At 50.8% G+C, this 8441-nt stretch overlaps 1 long non-coding RNA gene across 1 annotated transcript; it reads right to left on the minus strand.

Moving 5' to 3' along the window:
- Positions 1–5272: 5272 nt before the first annotated feature.
- LOC106888916 lies at positions 5273–8182 on the minus strand. The gene is made up of 3 exons (XR_001412227.1): positions 7878–8182; positions 6641–6758; positions 5273–6058 (listed from the first exon to the last, which is right to left on the minus strand). It is a non-coding gene; the product is annotated as an uncharacterized LOC106888916 (long non-coding RNA).
- Positions 8183–8441: the final 259 nt, after the last annotated feature.

The following is an 8441-nucleotide window of genomic DNA, read 5'->3' on the forward strand; positions in this document are numbered from 1 at the left end:
GAGCCACAGCCCAGGCTGGGACCGGGCTCCCCTGGGAGATGCTTCCACCATGAAAAGCAAGGGGCATGTCTGCTGCCTTGGAAAGGGGGTACCATGAGGCTTTCTGCAGCTGTTGGTACAAGCCACCCTAATTCAACTGCAGGGCTGAACACCTTGCTTCCTGGAGGCCTTTTCAGATGGACAGGCGGGACCAGGAGGAAATCAGGGCCACGATGCAGATGTTGCGATGGGATGGGGAGATATATGTTGCATAACAGACATCAGATGGGAGCAGGCAACCTAATTACGATCCCACCCTTGTGCCTCTGTGCATCACTTTACCAGCAAAACATGCCTGGGACTGTTCTTCATGTGTGAGAAGACATGAAATGTACCTGCTGCTAAATACATGGAGACGCTTCTGGGTCAGCCCCAGGACAGCCTGGAGAGCAGCCACCCACCATAGAGGGGGCAGGGGAAGACAGGGCAGGGACAATGCTGGGTGGGCAGAGCAGAAGGGGAGCAGAGGGGGAAACTTTTCCTCCCAGATAATGCTCTAAGTGACTTCTGCTATCACAAGAAAATGGATATTTGGGTTCCTCCAGGCTGACACATCTGGCCTGGCTTACACAGGAGGGGACCCAAGACCCCTGTGTCCCACAGCATCCTTTGCTCCACTGGTTTCAGCCACCCCGATCTGCTCTCAGCTGCACTCGGGTGCTGGCTACCCTCGGGAGGGCTGTGATGGGCAACCCTGCTCACAATGCCTTTCGGCATCCCGGGCATCCCTAACACCGCATCCCGGGCATCCCTAACACCACATCCCGGGCATCCCTAACACCACATCCCTCGCCCCCCGGTTACGTGCACGTGGGCTCTGCCACCGCCAGCTCCCCAACTGCATCCGACCTACATTCACCACCCTCTCACTGCCGCAGCTCGATGTTATTTAGAGCAGCCCGGCTCCTCCAGCCTCGCTGCAGACCCGCTGGTGAGAAGGAGCTCAGTGCGCGCAGGATGCAGCAAGGGGGGAGAAACGGCTGCTGACAGGTCCCTGCTGGTCCCCTTCCCTTCCCCGGAAACCAGTGACTAATCCAGAGCCAACAGATTCACCCTGCTCAACCTGGAAAATCAAACAACTGCTAAAACATTGGGATGAAGAACTTTTTGGGTGACACGCCAGGAGCAGACGATGCCGCCACCTAAACCCAGCATGGACCAGCCCCTGCAGCTCCCCCAGCCACCTCCAAATGGGTCAGTGCTCTTCCAGAGCTCACAGACCTATTGACCATCCTGTTTTCCAGCTAGGGAAGATTTTTTTGAGGCTATACATGTACATATTGTTCAGCTGAAACAAATCCCTGCGCTGGCATACTTCAGGGTCTTTGACTTGTTCTTCAGTAGTAGGATGTGCTGCTGAAATATTTATTTTTACTGTTTCCCTTGCCCTTGAACTACAAGGAAAAGGAGCTGGCTTCTACCTACAAGCAGTCTGGAGATACTGCTGTAAACTTCTGTAAATCATAAAGCACACCGCAATTAATCCAGCCCTAAATCCCATTACAAATCCCCGTTACTTTCGGCATGGGAATAGCTACTTGCTTTCAAGAAAGACGCGACAATTTATGGGAATACTAGGTAAAATTGATTTCGGGGGGAGGAAAGCCCAGCAGAAGCCTTTCTAGTCAAAGTATGCAATTTTTTGATTTGCATTCGCGTATTGCACCGTATGCAGTTAATGCTCAACATAAGTATACTGGTCATCTCTTTAAGGGTTTCCATTAGGTACAGTTTGAGAGCTGGTATGCACTGAAGGTGACATGTTAAAAAAAAAAGACAAAAAGCCCCAGAGAAGTGGCCCGCTTTGGAGTATTATCTTCTCCTTCCCATCCCCAGCCGGGAAATCAGCAGTGATAAGCCCTGTTGGCGTGGGCTGAAATATGCCCATCCTGGGGTCTGCAGAAGTCTCCGGTTGAGCCCAGGGCCTCTTCTCACCCTCCCCAGCAGCCTCCCCCCCTCACCGGGCTCCGCTTTATCGTCCCACGGCTGCACACCCCCACACCCGCCCCGCACACCCGGGGCCAGCCCTATCGGCAAGCGCAGCAGTGGCCAGTGCCCCCGATAAGGCTACAAATCCCAAAGGGAGATTCAGGGGTGATAAAGCCCTTGCTGGGGTCATCTCCTCACCCAGCTAGCTCATTCTTCACCCAAGGGGCAGCCTGTCCCCAAACACCCACCGCCAGGTGACAAGACAAATCACTGGGGGCTGGGTCCCACCCAAGGAACGCCGAGTCCCACCGACCTCTGCCATAGGGCTCCCCAAAGACCAGCTCACGGGTGAGTGCACAGGGAGAGGAAAAAAAAAATAGAAAAAAGAGGAGCTGGCAGGGCACAGCCATAAATTTCTGTGCTCGGTTCCCCGTGTGACAACTGAAGATAAGCAGCCCTCCCGTCTCTCCCCGCTGTTTGCCCCGCTGGCTTGCAGGGCCAGCCAGCTTTCTGGGAGGAGAGGTGCTCCTACCACCTCAGTGTTCTTCTGACTCCCGGTGGAGCGGGGCCGTAATCTCCTCCGCATCATTAGAATAATAAAACAATATGGGAACAAGGGTTTCTCTCTTCCTCCTGGTGACAATTACCCTCATGCACTCCCCCCCTTCCCCAGCAAAGATTTTGAGCAGAGCCGGTGGGCGCAGCCCAAACCGAGCCTAATTCTTCTAAAGACTAATTCAGTCTGATAAGAGTGCCAGGGACAAAGCCTGCCCTGGCAGCATAATTAAATAAGTACAAATTGGTTCTAAAACCTCACGCTGGCAGAATTTTTACAATTAATGACCAGTTGTCACTGTCGGGGAGGAATCGCTCTCACCGTACGCACCCAATCTGGGTCAGCAGCCCGTCCATCCCCTGTCTGAGGACGGGGAAGCGAAGAGGCAGCGTGGCACTGCCCCAATAAGCCGTTAATGACACCACACTCATTACCGCCGATGACAAACATCGTGCTCTTGTTTCTAAGCAGAATTTTTGCCAGCTCGCTTTGACTTTCTAGGCTATGATTAAACACAGAGACAGAAAAATAGGGTGCTTACCTGGCCTACTTTTTTTTCACTCTCCCCCTCCGCATGCGTTTTGCATCGAAAAAATCTGCACAGTAAAACAAGCGTCTGTATGATCAGACAGAAGGCTCGATGAATGTGGGGCAACATTAAGTTATTTTAATAATGCAGCTTATGAAAGATTGAGAATAAATAATAATATGGTTAGGCGATCTGTTAATGAAAATCCCCTTGCTCTGGAATCTCAAATAAGAAACAGTATATATATCTATATATATATCTCCCAAACTTCTCTGTGTACTAAAGAAGAAAGGATGGTAAATGTTTTTATTTTAAAAAGCAATGTTACCATTGTGGTATCAATCAAATGCGAGGTAATTCAAAAAATATGCTGACAGGCTCTGTCCTTTCCTTGCCCTGCTCTGCCTACATTTTTTAGCACATACAGTGCATCCACTTGAAAGCGTGGTGGATCCTTGCACACAGCGGGATTTTGCAGTCTCCTGCGGGACCCACCATGTTACAATAGCGTTCAAAGCTTTATAAGCTTCATTTAGTTTCAGCAAGCCTGTTGGAGTATTGTCTGTGCTTAAAGAGGCATTTAAAACTAAAGCGAAGCTTTGAAAGCTTCAGAGACAATGACGCTGGACTCCCTAAACCCATGAGTTCACCGCGCGGTTTGAAGGGATGGCATCATGGAGAAAACATGACACACTGCTCCGAGAGCCCCGCGGTACCAAGGCAGGGAAGAGGGGGTGAGCAGCAAATCTGGGGCACGCGCTGAGCTTCTGTCGCCGAGGGTCACCAAGGGGAAGGAAAGCATCCTTAATTTTTTCCTGCCCTTGAGATTTCTCTACCCATGCGTATTTATTCTCTTGCTCTGGAATGATTTCTAAGCCATTGCTATGTGCATTTCTAAGCTGTTATGAATAAAAGAAAACAACCCCCGGAGCGCAGACAATGAAAACAAGCAGCAAGGCAGCAGCCGTGCCACGAGGAGAAGTCCAGCTCCTGCCACTCTTCCATCCTGCGGTGCCGCGCTGGTGTAAGCGCTTTGCACATCCCCGGACTGAGCAAAAGGCACCAATTAACACAGAATGAGGGAAATAACTGCAAAACTGGTGTCAGTAAAGCCGTGCTCTCCCAAAAGGTGCTCATTTTTCAGTGCACAACCATGCCTGTCACCATTTCTAGGCAAGGGCATGTCATTTGTATAACCACGGAGATAAACTGCACCCATAACATCTCAAGGCAATAGGAAAAATATCCCTTTGAGGCCCAAAAATAAGCATCCACCCTACCCACGCCACCTCACTCGGGCTGTGAAGGTCACCCGCGTCCTCAGGCTGCAGGGGCACGAAGTCCCCACTCCCACCTCATAGGAGTTCCCCGGTGAAAGCCCCGGTGCTCAGCCACAGGCAGCACCCTCTCAGCCACCTTAACCACCAGCAGTAAGGACAAAGAGAGGGAAGCCCATGCAAAAAATAGGAATGATCCATATAAATTAGCGCCAGTCGGCTACGTGGTGCCCACGGGCAGATTGAAAGGACGGCCCGTAGCAAACGGGCGTAGTAAATACCAGCCTTGCAAAAAGCCATTGGGCCTGAGTGGGTTTAGAAATAAAACTGTAAATACAATTCTGCGATGACAGACACTGTCAATAAAAGCTGGGCAATGTGGGATGACAGACACTGTCAATAAAAGCTGGGCATACCCCAGTGCCACAGCAGTGATTGGAGAGCCATGCCGTGCCACGCCGGCTACACCTCGTTGGTAAGACCCCAGCATTTCAGCGGGGCACAGCTGCAGGCAAAGCTCGATGGAGCAGAAAAGGAGATGGTCTGAACCACCACATGGTTTAATTTTCAACGCCAAGAGCCATAGGAGGTTTTAATAGGAGTGAAATGTAGTTTTACTTAACCTCAGTCCAGTGGAGCTGTTTTTCTCTACAACTAAAAGCAGGGAAAACAAACCAGTTGGAGGCAGACAACAGGCAGGGGAAATTTTAGCTCAAAGGGTTAAAGCCTGGTAAAGGTGTAAAGCAACCAGAGTCAGTTTAGTACCACAGTATGTCAGAAAAAAGCTCTGCTGTCAAGAACGCAGCAGTTCCACGTGTGCACAGGTGCATTTGAGGGGGGAAGATGCGCTGCTGACATTGAAAAAACCCAGCACAAAAATAAGAAAGATTTCAAAATACATCCAAATTGGAAACACTACCATTAAAAGCTTACTTAGGCACAGTAAAATATTGCTGTAGCTCTTTTTTTTGAAGTCCTGAAGTGCTACTATAACAAAAATAAACACGCTGATAAAATACTAGAGAGCAGCAATGCCAAACTCCTGGAGAAGTGAATGACCGACTTGCCCGAGCCGTGCTTCAGGCCGGGCTCCAACGCTGGCTTCACAGCCTGGGATCCCATGTTAATGGGTCACAGATGTTCTCCTGTAAGGAAAAAAATAAAAAAAAACTTGAATGTGTTTATTTCTTTCGTGGTACAGGCCAGAGGGCGGTTAGGGGAGCAACTGGAAACCTGTGAGTTGCAGTCACTTCTCGATCGAGTAACCCATTGGAGAACGCTGCTGTGCAGAATTATCCCCCCGCCTCTCCCCCCCTCTCAGTTTCAGCAGCAAGTAAGAGTTTCACTTCCATCTGAAACTGAGGGGGGAAATTTAGCTAACCTAGAAAAACAACACAACACGCACGGCTTGTGAAGTACCAGGGATTTTTCATGCCACAGCCTTAAGGCCACCTCTTTTTTTACACCTCCAGAGAAGCCGGGGGGGCCGGTGGCCGCTCAGCTGGGTGCCAGGGCACCACGGTGCAGGCGTGGGTTGGGGTGCCCAGGCTCGCTGCCTGCTCTGCCAGGGCTGCCATGAGGAGACATCACCTCCAGGCACGACCTGTCTTCTCACCTCACCTCTTTCCAGGCAACTAGTGAGGCTGCTGCCATCGGTTTCTCACCCGGGGCCCTTCCTCAGCACCTTGCTCCTTCAGAAGCAGGGTGAGCTAGCTTGGGTTCTCAATCCTTTAGGAAAAAGAAAAGCCAAGGTATTACGAGGGAGAAAAGGAATCTGTCCCTGAGGACAAGGACTGCTGTTACAAAGCTGCCCTGACCGCCCCACAGCACTGGCATTTGATTTTATTGATGTCAGGGTTGGTTTTAATGGGGGACAAGGAGAGGCGCTGCCTTGCACCCAGGCAGGGGGTGGGTGGCAGGCTGAGACAGAGCAGTACAACTCCTCTGACATGGAGATGGGAAAGGCGACAGGACCTGAGCTCAACCCACAGCATCAGCACCACTCCTTTCTGGATGCCTGCATTGCACAGAGCAGTAAAATCCAGGCAAGAGTTGAGTATTTCACCACAGTCCTGCAGATACAGGATACTGAAGTCCTCTCCAGGGCCCCGGTTCCACTGCCACTGAAGTCAAATGTTCCATGTGAATATGGGATGCTTTGTCCAGGGGTGGCAGGCAATGGGTCCACCTACAAACAAGCATTCCTCCAAGGGCACAAAATATACGGGATCCCCCCACCCTGCTGACCTACAGCCGAGCAGTACCCCACAGACAGCTCGGCTGAGGAAAGATGGGGAGGTAACACCTCACCTGGGGTCAGAAGCCACGTCACCCCCTCACTTGGAATGGTTTGATTTCTGGAGGAGTCTCTGCAGAAGCCCTTGCCATGGGGCGGACCCCACAGCATGGCGAGGAGGCCTGGGATGCCCTGGGGAAAGCCAAAAGAGCAACTTTTTTCTCTTATTTCTATAGCCAGGGATCAGCCTGGATACAGCTTTGTAATCTGCTTCCAAACGCTACCTAGGCAAGTGCTGCAGAAAAATCAGACAGATATTCTAAACATTTTTTTTTTTTATTTCCCAGAAAGCAATTTTTAGGCTTGTTCGTTTCTTTTCACGGAACATCTGCGATTCCCCGCAACTGTATAATCGCTGTCATTGTCTTCTGAAAATGACAGTGGCACTCGCACAGCCTCCTTCCAAATAACTGCGGGTACTTTCAGTTCCTCGGGGGAGCGCGTTCGTGATGCGCGGGGCTTTGCCTCACGGCACCTCTGCCCTTTCCCTGGGGATGTGCATCCCGCCTCTGCCCTGCTGACATCCCGGGGGCCGTGGCCCTTGTCTCACCAGCTGTTCCCAGCGGCAGGGTGCTCACAGCTGGACGGGGAGTGCTACAGCTCCAGCACAGTCGGCGGATCCCCTCAGCCGCAGGAGCCGGGTGCCCAATTCTCCGCGTGCCGTGCCGAAAAAATGGACTCTGCCAGGTGCCTGAAGGCCACCTAGAGTTGCTTTTCCAAACCTGTCGTATGGGCTGGGTGACACTCCAATGGAAAGCAACTGCGTTGTTGCTCTGAAGGGCTTGATAAAACATTAAACACATTGACCTCTGACAACAGCGCATCCGTCCTAGGAAACGCGTTTGGGTTATTCTAACAAATTACATGTTTACATCCAAAATCTGTTTAGTTTCCAGCAAGAAATCAGAGGATGGCTAACATGCAATATTTCCTTAGATTCTGCCAAAACAGCCATCTGGTGGCTGGGTAAATGCAGAAGGACCGAGACTTTCTTTAGGATATTGAAGACTATTATACAAATAGGTTACCAATAAGAGGTTGTGTTTCTATGTAAAACTGTCAGCCCTTTACCATTCCACGCTCCAGCTTTGCTCTCAGCTTTCTGAAGCATTATTCCTTATGCTGCTGACTACACACTTGCACTTACATGTTTTCTTATTTTTTGGCTCAGTGGAGCAAGCAGTCAGCTTTTCCCTCATTCCTGAGGGATATCAGGTTACAACAAATGTTGTTCTGCTCTTATATACTTACCCAGTGGCATATTAAAAATGCGTATTTTCCATTTGATTTTCCTCCTTGCCAGAGTTGGGTTTAACGCCACTTTTCTTCTCCCACTTGCTGGGTACTGTTAACAAGCGACGAGCTTATTCCCAGATGTAAAAATGCAGGCAACACCACATGCCCTGTTGAACCCACTTGGGGGATATAGTCCCTGCAAGTCACAAAAGCGCCAGTTAATTTTTAACGGAGGAAATTTATAGTGCGTCCCTGCAGCTAAACTATTTTTGAGTGTATTAGTTTTTTGAGGAGGCAGGAGGCGAGAGATGGGCGTAGGGAAGCTGCCTGGTAATGGGGCAGCCTCCGGCAGTGGGGTGCATTCCTGCCCCACTGATGTACAGCCCCTGTTCCTGTGGCAGGACCCAGAGGGGCTGCAGCCCCTGGCAGTGGGGTACCTGCCTGCTCCCCCATGCAGGCTGGCACCTGCATGGCCACGGAGGAGCACCCACTGCTGAGCCCTAGGGGACATTCAGGGCCCTGTGGCTCTTGGGTTTTGCTCCAACTTTGAGCTCCATTCAGTTAACTAAAATTGAAAGA

Source organism: Calidris pugnax, unplaced genomic scaffold, assembly GCF_001431845.1.
Source record: "Calidris pugnax isolate Ruff unplaced genomic scaffold, ASM143184v1 scaffold15, whole genome shotgun sequence".
Classification (NCBI taxonomy): Eukaryota; Metazoa; Chordata; class Aves; order Charadriiformes; family Scolopacidae; genus Calidris; species Calidris pugnax.